Source organism: Typopeltis vanoorti, chromosome 24 (genome assembly GCF_054136105.1).
Source record: "Typopeltis vanoorti isolate ZY-2024b chromosome 24, IOZ_Tvanoo_1.0, whole genome shotgun sequence".
Lineage (NCBI taxonomy): Eukaryota > Metazoa > Arthropoda > Arachnida > Uropygi > Thelyphonidae > Typopeltis > Typopeltis vanoorti.
In genome coordinates, this window is record NC_143572.1 from 34,256,626 (window position 1) to 34,270,012 (window position 13,387).

Genomic DNA, 13,387 nt, shown 5'->3' on the forward strand with positions numbered 1-13,387 from the left:
GCTCACTCCACACATTCACAAAATTTACATCGTTCCTCCTGCACGTTGACTTACTTGCAATCATTGCTCTTTGCCTCTATCATACTGTGGCAACAAACTATTTTTACTTTCTCACTCTTCTTATTCACTTATACCAGCAACTTTCATATCTTCATGACCACATTTGTCAGCTGCTAGGTCATTTTGCTGGCCACATAGAATCCCAAGGAAACATAGAATTTCATCCTCCAGCACCATTCAAAATTTGTTCCTTATTCTTTCTCTTTTGCTCTTCTTTGAATTTCTCTTTTTTTTCCTCACATCTCCTTTTTTGGCCCTCATTTCTTCTCCTTCTTTGGCTTTTGTGCCATAACACCTACTAGGCATTTCTCCAACACATCCTATCTCATATTTTGTTCTGTGGAGAATTCCACATAAGCATGCTATGTGTCTCTCTCTCTCATTATCATCTGGTCATTCTCCATCACTTCGTTTTTATTATTATTCATCTGGATGTAATCTTGCTTGCTTTGAACACTCTACTTACAACATCCTCCCCATGATTCGAACTTTTATTTTCTATTGTTCTTCAACTCACCACTACTGTTCTTACTCTCCCTTCTGACACTCACTCTTGAAACGCTATCCAACCAGGCTTACCCTTTTTTATTAATATTAATTTCTCTTATTATTACTGATTTGATTACCAAATTTGTTCCAATGCTTGCCATTTTAGTTAAGGAGCCAGACTCCTGATAACTTTTTTAGTAGATTTATCGTCAAATTTCTGACAGGTACCATTCGGGGTGTACAGGATATCATATTACAATAGTACTACACGAAAAGGTTACATCATTACTAACCTCCTATCAACGGTTTTCCTCCAAATTAACCTGTGATCTGTCGAGACTCCAATATTACAATATCTTAAGGTGCTTGTTATTGTGTCAATCCACCTAGATCTTGGTCTTCCTCAGGGTCTTGTTTTTTGCCAATCATTCCTCACCCATTCTGTTTAAGTGATCATACCTTCTGAGATTAGCTCTGCTAAAGCATTCCTGAATGCCACCGATGTCAAGCTCTTTACTAATATCCTCATTTTTAATATGATACTGGCACTGGTGTCATCTGTCCACTCCCCTAATATTTTCTCAGAACTTTTATATCTATGGTCCAGAGATCACAGATATTTCATGCTATTTGTGCTTAAATAGCTGAAATCTTTTACTTGTTCTATAGGTTCCCCATTCAGGATGCAGTTGATATTTTCAATGTTTCTGTCTATTTTCATTGCTGATTTTATACCAAATTTATTACAACAGTTATTCAATTTAGTGAGGAAATCTTGCAGATTTTAACTGGATTTATAGTATGACATCATCCGCAATAAAGTAAACAGCTGAGATTAATGTATCTAGTTTTGATACCAGGCAGCATGCTGCTTTCTTTTATAATGTGATCCATATAGATGGAGAATAAGAGTGGAGATATTATGCATCCTTGTCTCATATTTGATTTTTAAACCATCTTCCTATTCCTCCTTCAATTCTATGTTGACTTACGACTCAAATATAGACTATGTATTACTTGATATAATATTCAATTTACACTATAAAACTGTAGGGTTTTCAACAACTTTCCTCCCAACACCTTGTCATATGTCCCCCCCCCCCCCCACACACACCCACAGATCTATAAACGATCCTTGTTATATTCTCATGATTTCAAAACTGTCTGTCTGTCTTAAAGTGAAAATATGACCCTCACAACCTCTATTTGGCCTGAATCTAGCTTGTTCTTCACCAAGCTTCCTTTCTGCAATTTTTCTTAGCCATTTCTCAAGCTCTACTCCAGTCATCCTGAAATGTGACCTTCTGATTAGGAGTGCAGCCACTGAACTTTTTTACTTCCTCCATATTTGATAATTTCTGGTCAAATATCAACTCCAACTGCCTTTCTACATTTCAAGTTCTTAGTGGTGTTTTTCTATTAAATGGCTTTTTTGTATATTTCTACCATATCTGCAGCAGGTCTCCAAGGTGAACAGCCTCTAGTAATGTAGGTAAGGGAAGTTGGTAACAGTGACAGACTGGGTCTAAAAATATTGGTTGTCAGGAGACAAAGAAATAAATAAAATTTTCAAAAACTACATAAGTGGAAAAAAAGATACAATTAAAGTTTTTGTGAAATAAATGTATATTTTTTAGTAAATACAGTGTACATATATTGTACATATTACTGGCAATATAGAGTAGATACTAAATGTAAATACAGATATTGTTATAATTGAATTGAATTGTACTGCAGAAACGTGAGCTGCCATAATGGGGTCATATTTGGCCATCAACTGCACTGTAGCTAAAAAATTGCCATGATTCATAACTTCATTATCCAGTGTAGGCTTCATTTCTGTGACCTCGAAAAGGAATTGCTTGCCTGCCTAAACATCTTTGTGATGTATATAATCCTCATGACAATACTCCTCTGCTTCAACACTTCTTTCTTTTTAATTAGTGAAGATGCAAAAAAAAATTATCTAAGGTGCCATCATTAACCACACTGATAAACTGCTGAACATTTCTGACATGTGTTGTTGTCGATTCGTGTAAAGCCAAGCTCTGGTTAATACGCCCGTAGTCACTAAAGCCACGTACAAAGGGTGATGGATTACAAGTGTTGGGAGACTCAAAGGCCAAGCAGTATGAACAATATAAGTACCTATTTTCTGTTATATGTTAGCCATTTTCTTGGGACTGAGTCATTCATAATTTTCCTCTCATACAAACGAGCATCAAGTGGCTGAAATGGATGTTCAGCAAAAACCTGTTTCAGATTTGCTTGTGATGGATATTGGAAGATTCCAGCAGTTGATCTTTCATTTTCTTGTGTGGGTTCATTTATAGGATGTGCTTCAGAAACCAAATCATTTATGCCTGAAGGTATATCTGATTCCCTGTAACTAGTTGAAGCTACATGTTCAGATGTTGCAAATACAGGTAGTAATACCTGTATTTGCAACATCTGAACCACCATCCACATCAATTGCATTGATGTGGATGGTGGTTGTGGTATTATAAAATCTGTAATAGACCAGCATTGCTTGGCTGATTCCTGTCTTTCTGCTTCTTGTTGCTCTTTGAGTTTCAGATTTATGCTTTTTCTTTTTCATGCTGGTAGGGATAATATTCCTGAAATTAAAACTTAAAAATAATCCACGTTGGAAAAATGAACATCTACAATTAAAATTACGCCACAAGAACACATTAATGGAAATATGCTTTATAGATGCATCTATTATTAACAACAATTTTAACAATCAATTAGATTGGAGATTGTATTACAATCAATAACTGTAGAGTAAATAAAAGGTATCACTATTTATTGAACTTGAATTATGCGTATATATTATTATTTGAGACTGCAGCTTAAATATATTTACTATCTAGTATTTTTATACTAATTTTATACAATGAAAGAAAATACATTATATATAAATTAGAGGGCATAGGGCCACAGTTTATGAAAAATATTAATTAAATGAATATATAATTAATGCCGGCCTGGTTGGCCGAATGGTTAGCGTATCCACTCTCCAGCCAAAAGGCTGCGGGTTAGAATCCCACCGTGGGCATGTGATTGGCTGTGAAAATACTAGTAGTGGTGGTCAGCACTAGATGGCACTGGTGTAGATGATGAAGGTAGCTGCGGCTGGTGGAGATGGAGAATTATAGAGCAGGTACCCTCCCTCGATGAGTCTTTAGACTCCCTGGAAGCGTTATGTAATAATAATAAATACACATCTTTTATAAAACACAGCAAGCACGAGGTAAAGAGCTGATGAAGCACACTCAAACTGAGGTTGACGCAATGAAAAATATTTGCTGTCTTAGCAATGTATGCAATAGCTTGATACAAAGTTGACTCCTGCTGCACGTCACGATCCCAGGCTGGGATTCCCAGCAAAGCTTCATTGCGCAGTCACAATATTAAAGAACCAAGCCTATATGACGTATGCGTCAGCCTCACATAACTCAAATCAAAATTATTTTTTCAGTTATTTATTATATTCTTAAATATACAGTATCCTTGAAAAATGATTTCATTAAAATTTTTTTATTAAAATAATAATACAACGTAAATTTTAGTTGCATACAGTAATAATATTGGAACTTCTATTATATTTTCAAGCTACTAAAAGGTCATTAACATTTTTAACATATTGTCTAATGTTTAAGGGACCCACTTGCCATCGGGCTAGTTGACACCCTGGCCATTCCACCACTGGTTGGTAAGATGGATCCGTAGCCTCAGGACAAGGATTAGTCGGTCAAGCTGGGATCCAAAGCAGGTATGGCACTGCACCGGGAATGAGCGAAACTGTTACGTTGATCCTGAGCCAGTGCCAAGACCTTCTCGTAGATTGCCTCAGCTGTGTGAGGCAATCTACGAGATTGCCTCATGCCAGATGGCCAGATGGCCCATCTGGCATGACCATTTCGGCTGGCAACTAACAGCCAACTCAGAACTGGCATAGACCAGGAGAATCCTACTTCTTAATTTAAAAAGAAAAAAAAAATTGTGATGGCCGTTTAGAAGTGTTGCTGCCATGTGATTTTTGCCCAGTGCTCTGAATATTTAAGCGAAAGAATATTAATCAAGTTCATGAGTATATGGCAGTAGTAAACATGACTGTCATTGAGGTAGACACTTTTCTAGACGTTGGATGGAGCTGTTTCGATGAATGTTTCTGACAACTAAGAGCCGACTCAGAACTGGCATGGGAATCTGACTGTCTAATTAAAACAAAGCATTGTGATGGCCTGTAGTTGCTATGTGATTTTTTCCCAGTATTCTGAATGTTTAAGTGAAAGAATATCAATCAAGTTCTTGTGTGGGAGTAAACATGGCTCTCAGTGAGGTGGATGCTTTTCTGGTTAGAAATAAGCTTGTGTTTGAAAATTCCTGCCTAAAGGACTGGTTTGGCATTTCTCTTTATAGAGGATCCTGTAAAGAGAATGCCAAGTGCTACTCTTAGAAACATAGGAATTTGCCACCCCACATTTCACTTATGCGCTGAATGTAGGTAACTAGTTTTCTAGCAATGACATCACTAGAGCTGTGTAGAGATGGTATACTCCATAAAAATTATGCCCCTGCTCTAGCACAGCAACTGTAAGGAACCTTCTTGTCTGACTAGTGATAGTGGACGTGTTGGATTGGGTTGGTGGCCTTGAAGGAACAAACATAATAACTCTACTAGTGACAAGTAGCAAATGTGGTCTTGTTTAGGTTATAGATTACTATTTAGAGCATACTCAACAGGTGAAGTTAGCTATATATGTTGGGGTGTAGATTCATGTGCTTGGTCAAACATCAAATTAAGGTGAGCATTTGACTGGCCGAATGGCAGCCCTGACCTGGTGTTAGCAAGGTGTGAGATTCTATCACTGCACATATGACCAATTATTTATATGGCAGAAGCCATATGTAGTGTCAGGGTGCAGAATCCTTAAATCTTTGCTTCATTTACATTGGCAACTGAACACCTCTAAGTGAACCCCATCTAGCCACTGCAATAATATCGTCCATGAATCGCATGCTGAAAGGCAGTGCTAGCCAGAGTTGCTTTCACACTATTATGGTGCAATTACTCTGGCGATGAGGCCATTAGAATGGAAGCATCAAGGTAGCCATTGACACTATGCAGCCGCTGCTTCTTATGCTGCACCATTCAGGTGTGATGTGCAGGCACCAAGTCATCCACAAATGACCTAGGTCTTGGTGTTGTGTTTAGAAGCACAGCCACCATACTGCAATCTATTGAGACTCATCCTCATTCAGAGAATCAGACAAAAAGGTTCCCAACAGTTGCTGAGCTGTGCTTAGTTTTTATGGAGTATACTGTTCCTTGCAGATCTAATGATGTCATTGCTAAATCTTCAGTTTTCATATTACCATTATCATCTTTGATTTCTTTTACTGTACTCTTTATTCCATTTCTAAGCTTTTTCAATAGTCTCCAGAATATTTTGTCACCCTCCTGATAATTATTTTCTATGTTCTTCACTTTTTTACATTTTTACAAGCTGACCTGCCACATTCAATGCTTTCTTCTTTTTCTTAATGGGTAGGGATGCACAATACACAGCCTCTACCTTGTGAGGTCAACTCCACCTTCCTGTTTCCACAAAAGGGACAATCGCATTTGCAGTGAGCATTCCCACTACAAAAGGATATCTTCCTAGTTGGAGGAAGTGCCAACTAGACCACTAGATGATAGAAGACCATCACCCAGTGAAACACCACTATCATGTTTATTGGGGCTGAAGTGGATGTTATGTTTGGTCTCCATACTAGGGGTTCCATTACCATCCTTCACCATACAGTGTGAATGATATCTTTCAAAGGGCATGACTGACATACTTAAAGACCCAGATCCTCATCCATTTCAAGGGTACACCAGTAATGCAGGTCAGCCACCAGACAGTATACAGGCCAGAACCAGGCGTTAAGGAGACTTCACATTCAACTGGCATATAATACCATTCCCACATACTCTGCAGGGTCATGCCTAGTAGCGTCCAAGTAGTGGTATGGAGGGGGGGGGGATTGGTCGCTCTCTGTATGGGTGTCATGTTCACGTCTATCCGCCCCCCCCCACAGCATGTCTCCGATCTTTCATTCAATAGCAAACCAAAAATGAAACAAACCATGATGGTAACACTGCGAACTCCAACTGGCTCCCCTTCTCCAACACTACAAATCAAGCTGGACATGATGCAGGATTTTGCTATAAGCAATGATCTAACACAAATTGTATAGTTACCCTGAATTCCAGATAATCTGTTCCCCTATTCCCTTGATATTTTTTTTTAAACTAGTTCTGCTTCCAGACAGACTGTAGAAATTACCAGTCTCACAGAACACCCCTTCTTTGATCACACTCAATGGTACAAAGAAGGATGATCTCTGGAACTACTACTCTTCTTTCCCATGGTATGACTATTGCTTCCACTCTTCTGACAAGACACCTGCACTAAGCAAATGACATAAATCATCCTTAGTGGCATGAAGGCATTCATCCCTCATTCCATCCAAAATTCCTTTCCACTTTCCAAGCCCTGATTCAACAGATGTATGAAAGCAGTTGAAGAAAAATACTCAGCTTACTACAGGTGGCTTGCATTAAAAACCCAAGCTTCATACTCAGCTTATGTGAAAGCATGCAATAAATGTAAATTAACTATCAGAAAATCCAAATCCAATTTTATAAAAGCCACTAGCAGAAAACTCATCTCTTGTCCAAATGATACCTGTGCCTTCTGATCACTTGCAAAAGCCATCAGATTAAACTTCTGCTCACTTGTCCCATCCAGATGGCACCACTGTTACAGCACCCCAAAGAAATAGTTGACCTCGTGGCATTACTCTTTTCCTCTAACTCCTGCATAGATAACAAAGGCAAATCACCTCCTTCCCTACGAGCAACTGAGCACCATATACCTCCTCTGGCCTTTCAGCAGAAACACAAGAATATTAAACAACCTGAACACTACAGTTGTCTGATCGCAATGGCATCTCTCCTATTGTACTCAGGTGTTGTGCTCCAGAGCTAACACCTGTCCTCTTTCGTCTCTTCAATCTTCAATACTCAGCTGGCACTCATCCCACCTCATGGAAGCTAACATATCGAACAGATTCCAAAAAGGTAGACAAAAGCTTACTGTTTGAACTACCAACCAACTGCTATCACCTCAATCCTGTCCAAAATAACGGAGAAAGGCATCAATGGTCAACCTCTTCACTACCTAGAAGCTCAGCAGTTAATTAGCGATCACTAGTATGGATTCCACCAATCCAGATTCACAGCTGATATCTTAGTCACACACTATTGGACACGTGCCATAGAAAGGTTCAGAGAAACTTGTGTTGTTGCCTTTGGCATTTCCATGGCTTTTGATTATGTTTGGCTTCAAGACCTGTTTTGCAAACTGCTTTCCTTTGGTCTACCTGCCACCTTCTACAACTAGATAGCCAACTTTCTCTATAGCCCTTCACTGTGTGTCACGGTGGATGGCATCCTGTCTTCAAGCTTTGCACCAATACAGGAGAAGCTCAGGGTTCCGTTCTCTCATTTACCCACTTTCTTTTATACATAAATCATCTACTCTCCATCACTACAAATCCTATCCATGGCTTTGCCAGCAATAACACTATCCACTCATCCTACTCTTTTGACAAACCATGTAGTTCCCAGACATCCCTTACATCAAGATCATCTGCAACTAGTGCCTTAGACACTGATCTCCATACAATCCCTTCAGGGAAGCAAGTACATAACCTAGTCATCTTCAATGACACCAAAAATGCAGTCCAGCCTTTTTTCTCACAAAAGGGATCTCAGCTCAACCTTCTCTCATCCCCAGTAATACACACATCACCAGGCAGGATGACCTCAATCTCTCTCTCCTTGGATTGAAATTCACTTCCAATCTCTCTCTTGGCACAAACACACATCACATCAATAGCTTCCTCAGCTTCTAAAAAACTAGCATTCTTTTCCAGTGAAGAAGCTATTTTACGTCCACCCAGCTACTCATCCTATATAAATCCCTAATCTGCCCATCCTTAGAATATTGCATACACATTTAAGGTGGTGCACCTAAAACCTCCTTAAAAATTCCTGCTGTCCAGAGAAGAGCAATTCAGCTCATAGATAACTCTTTCCTCACTTCAACCTCTTCTCACAGATGCAATATTTCAGCTCTTTGTCTCTTCTACAGATACTTCCATGGTCAATACTCTAAATTGGCAAACATCATTCCTCCACTTGCCATTAGGCCTGTTAAAAACAAGGAGTAGCTGCTCTTGTTTAAACAAGCCTCTCAATCCTCATCTACACCTCTCACACAACATTGAAGTGCTATAGGTTCTTGTACCTCTTGTGTGTAAGACACACACACACACACACACATGTTCATTGAAACTGCATCTTTTGCTGTAGCCACAGCAAAAGATGCAGTTTCAATGAACTGCTGTAGCCACATTTTTATTTTATTTTTTTAAAATCAAATTTGAATGCCTATTTAAAAAGAGGTAATAATACAATAATTGTCGCAAATAATAAAGAATGTAATATAACATTTTTATTTTTGATTGATATTTGGCCCTTTTTAGTACTAGAAGTGACATAATTAGAAAATGACAACAAACCTGACATTTCTGCAAATATTTCAAAACTAAGTGATCTTTTCACTGGAAAAACAAATACCAGTATCAAAATTTAGTTCAACTACACAGTTTTACTAACATTCAAAGCTAAAAATCCACTTGTTGCTTAGTACTTCGTGGGTAAAAAAATTCACTTGTTGCTTAGTACTTTGTGGGTCCTCCTCTTACCTTTATTACTGCTTGGCATTGACAAAATCAATTTCCTGATGGATGCAATGTCAATTCATGGTTCCATACCCTTATAATAGCCTCTTGGAGTTCTTGTAGTGTTTTCTGATTCTTCTTCTTCTTATGTATTTCAGTCTCCATGTTGTACCACAAATTCTCATTGGTGTTCATAGCTTTTTAAGAACTAAACTCAATACATATGGTAAATTTTAGGGTTTTAATAGCATTACCTACACTTTTTGCCCTATGATAAGGGGAAGAGTCATACTGAAAGATGCAGTTCATTGTTACAGTTGTCTCTGATAGTAGGCAGCACTTCTAAAATTGTCTGATACACTTGTGCATTCACTGAACCTTTTATGAAATGCAAGTGACCAATACCATGATACAACATGCAACCTCAGAAAAAATTACTCTTTTCCACTGATCAGGGTCCATTTGGCATGCTCTTTGCACCAATTTAACTGAGCCAATCTCATATTTTTGGTTCACAAGGACTTCTTTTAAGAGTACCTAGCTATCAGTCCCTGTTGAATGAGTCCTCCTGATAGTTACAGAGCTTGACACAACTCCCATTTGTTCCTCCCAGTCCCATTTCATGGACATTGCACGGCAATTTTTGAGGCAGAACTGCTTTAGAACTTGATCTTGGCGTAGTGTAGACCAGGGGTGGGCAAGTTCTTCGGTAATAACAGCCGCATATAATACATTTTTGAAATGTTCAACAGCCGCAGAAAATATTATTTTAAAATTGTATTTATAAATAATAAAAAATACAACTATATAGTAGTCCTACTCACCAAAAAAGAATATGTTTAATCTCTACTCATCGAAGGCTTTGATTGATTTTTCATTTGTGCAGTTAATAGTTTAAAATCTGGCTGGTAGGATGTCAAAGCTATTCTAAGAAGCTCGATGAGGTGGCTGTTAGTGAGGATAGCATGATGTTTTGACTTGACAGAGAAGAGAGATTCACAGCAGTAAGTTGTCCCAAACACAGAGAGTAGTCGTAAGTCAGTTTTCTGAAGATTGGGATACTTTGCTTCTGGGATTTGTTTCTAAAAGTCAGTTACAGATGAGCTTATAATCATGTACTACCTTCAAACCCACATCTTCCTGCAGCTCAATAAGCCCTGTCTCTATTGAAGCAACATCCAAAGCAAAAGATGCAACAACAGGACATCCATCGTTGATGACATCAATCACAAAAGGATTCACAAGAAATTCAAAACATGGCTTAAACTTTTTTAGTTTCTCAAACCTATTCTCAAAATCATTATAAAGTGTTTCTAAGTTTCCTTTGTATTGTTTTAGTTTACTGAAACAATCCTTCATATTGTTTCAGTTAAAATCGCCCTCTCATTGTTGGTTAAACAGTCTCATTTCCTGTTCGTATTTCTGTTTTATACTCTTCTGTTGCTCAGTCATTTTAAACAAGGGTTTTATAACTTTCACTAAAATCAATCTTAATTATTTATTAATCAGAAAAGTACTTATCTACACTAAAATTCACTAGTTATGTTCTGCTACCACCACAAGCACATAACTTGTGTGTACTGCATGAAGAGTGATGACGCAGAGTCCAGGCAACAGAGGCAGTGGGTAATGCAGCGATCATAGTAGTCACTTTTGGAACTAATCTTGGCTAGAGCAACACAGGCCATAAAATGTCAAAAACATTTTTTACCAACCAAATACGATAATACAATCCACATTAACAACCCTTTTGGCTGGTACCATTTAAAAGCTAAAAATGTAAAGTTTCAAAATATATGTTTTTTACTTATCTTTAAAGCATTTACAAAATAAAATATTCTAATATTGGTACATACTATACTACTGTAGTTTATTAAAATAAAAGTTTAGAAAAAATGGCAATGAAAATCAGTATTGTCTCGGGAGCCGCACAGAGTAGCTTTGGGAGATATTGGCGCACCCAGGGAGGGGGCCAAGGAGCCCCCCCCCCCCCCCCCCCCAAAAAAAAGAAAAAAACACTAGAAAAATTTCCAAATATCTTTTCCTAATTAAAATTCATTTTATTTTTATTTTTTAAATTTATGTTGTGTTGTGTCTTCTATTTCTATGCTACTTATGAATTAGTGGTCACACAAGGTGGGAATACCCTATAGCTATCGGGAATCCTGGCCGCTGTGAACGCAAGGCGAACTAAGTAGTACTCGGGCACTACTTCGTTCGTTTGCCCAAGCCGAGCCAGAGGAGATCACGGGTATCATGTATTGGCGATCATTGCAAATGCTCAGTCATAGCTCGTATGCAATGTGTAGCGTGTATTCTCAAATCGTCTACCCCCCCCCCCCCCCAAGATTAAATCCCGAGTGCGCCACTGTTGGGAGATGCATGTGGCATATGAACCACAGTTTTCCCACCCCTGGTATAGGAAGTGGCTTTCTTCCTGTGCCCTTCTTACTTTCAGCAGATCCAGTTTCTTTCACTTTCAACAGCAGCCATACCACAGAAGATTGACTACAGGATACTCCTTTTAGCTATTTCATGAAAGTTATAGCCTTCTCTATTCAAAGCTTGAATCGCACTTTTTCTGCGAGGTGTTAACTGGATGTAACTAGCCATAGTGATCTCAGTATGAAAATGTGAAAATTAGCTCTTGCTATCTATTTATAGCATAAAAAAATTTTATGCAATACAACAAAATATCTAATGATAAAACAATGAAAATTATCATTTAACTACTAAAAACTATATTTATGTATAGTGATGCAGTTTCTATGAACATGAATGTATATTAAAAACTGCCTCTATTTTCCTGAGTTCACCATGGAGTTCTGATTTTTCTATCCTTAGAGACAACTTCACCACATGCCTCTCCAGCTGAATTAATCAATGTTTTCTTCAGAGTTTGCCACTAAATCTCCAAGGTTTGGTTCTTGTTTTCAAACTCTCATTTCTTCTCGAATAACATTTGGGTATTTCAGTGTGCAGTTCACATCTGAAAGCTGCTCAACTTTGATTCAATTTAAAACTTTCTTATATATTTTTCTTTTCAATATGAAATTCAATTTTATCCTGCTCAAACTAAATAGTTATTTCAATTCCTCTCTCTCTCTCCATATATATATATATATATTGTGTCTCGAATGAGTGTGAAAATGTTGCTGTCAATGTGACTTTTCTTATTTCTTGTTTTTTCTCTTCGTGTGAATTTATGCAATTTTTATGTTGGAATATGGTGTTATTGACAATGAGTCCATGTCTTGAACATAAATTCAGCAGGTAGTTACCATTATTATTGGCTTTGCTCTTTTCTACAAATTTTCCTAAAACATTTATATAAATCTCCATATTCATTTCCTATGCTGCTCAAATCCCCAATAAGGAACAACTTTTCTTTTTTTGTTGTGTCAGCTGCCTTTTCTAATACCTCAAAAAATTCCTCCACTTCTTCCTTAGTAGAACCTTCTGTGTGACCATAAGCAGAAATTAAGTCTCATTGTTCAATTTCCCATTGATATTTTTCCACATCACTCTATTTGATATTGCCTCCGTTCATGAAGATTATCCTTGTATTTAGTGTTCAATGCTATAGCTATTCCTTCTTTTCCCTGATTGTAAGTGCCTGAATATAACATTTTGTATTTGTTATTTAGAGAGATCTTGCTCCCTGTTTTTGTCTTCTTTGTTTGTCACACCTATTGTCAATCTGGTACTTATCTAATTCTTCTGTAAATTCTATTTTTTTTTTCATTGATGCTTCTTATGTCGATAATACCAATCCTGAGCTCTGCTGATAATTTGGAATGTATTTGGGAATGGTAGATTTAGGAGTATAATGTCATATGCATAAAGTGAAAAAAGAGCCTCTGTAGCTCAGTCAATAGAGATGAAACACTTTGGTCAGAAAGACCTGGGTTCGATTCCCATCAGCGATGTGAGGAACCTTTATCTGGTCTCTTTCGACGAAAGGTGAGTTAGCCTGTCTCATACAGAGGTAGGGGAGTTTTTTCACCCAGAACAGGCAAACTGGTCCCGTAAA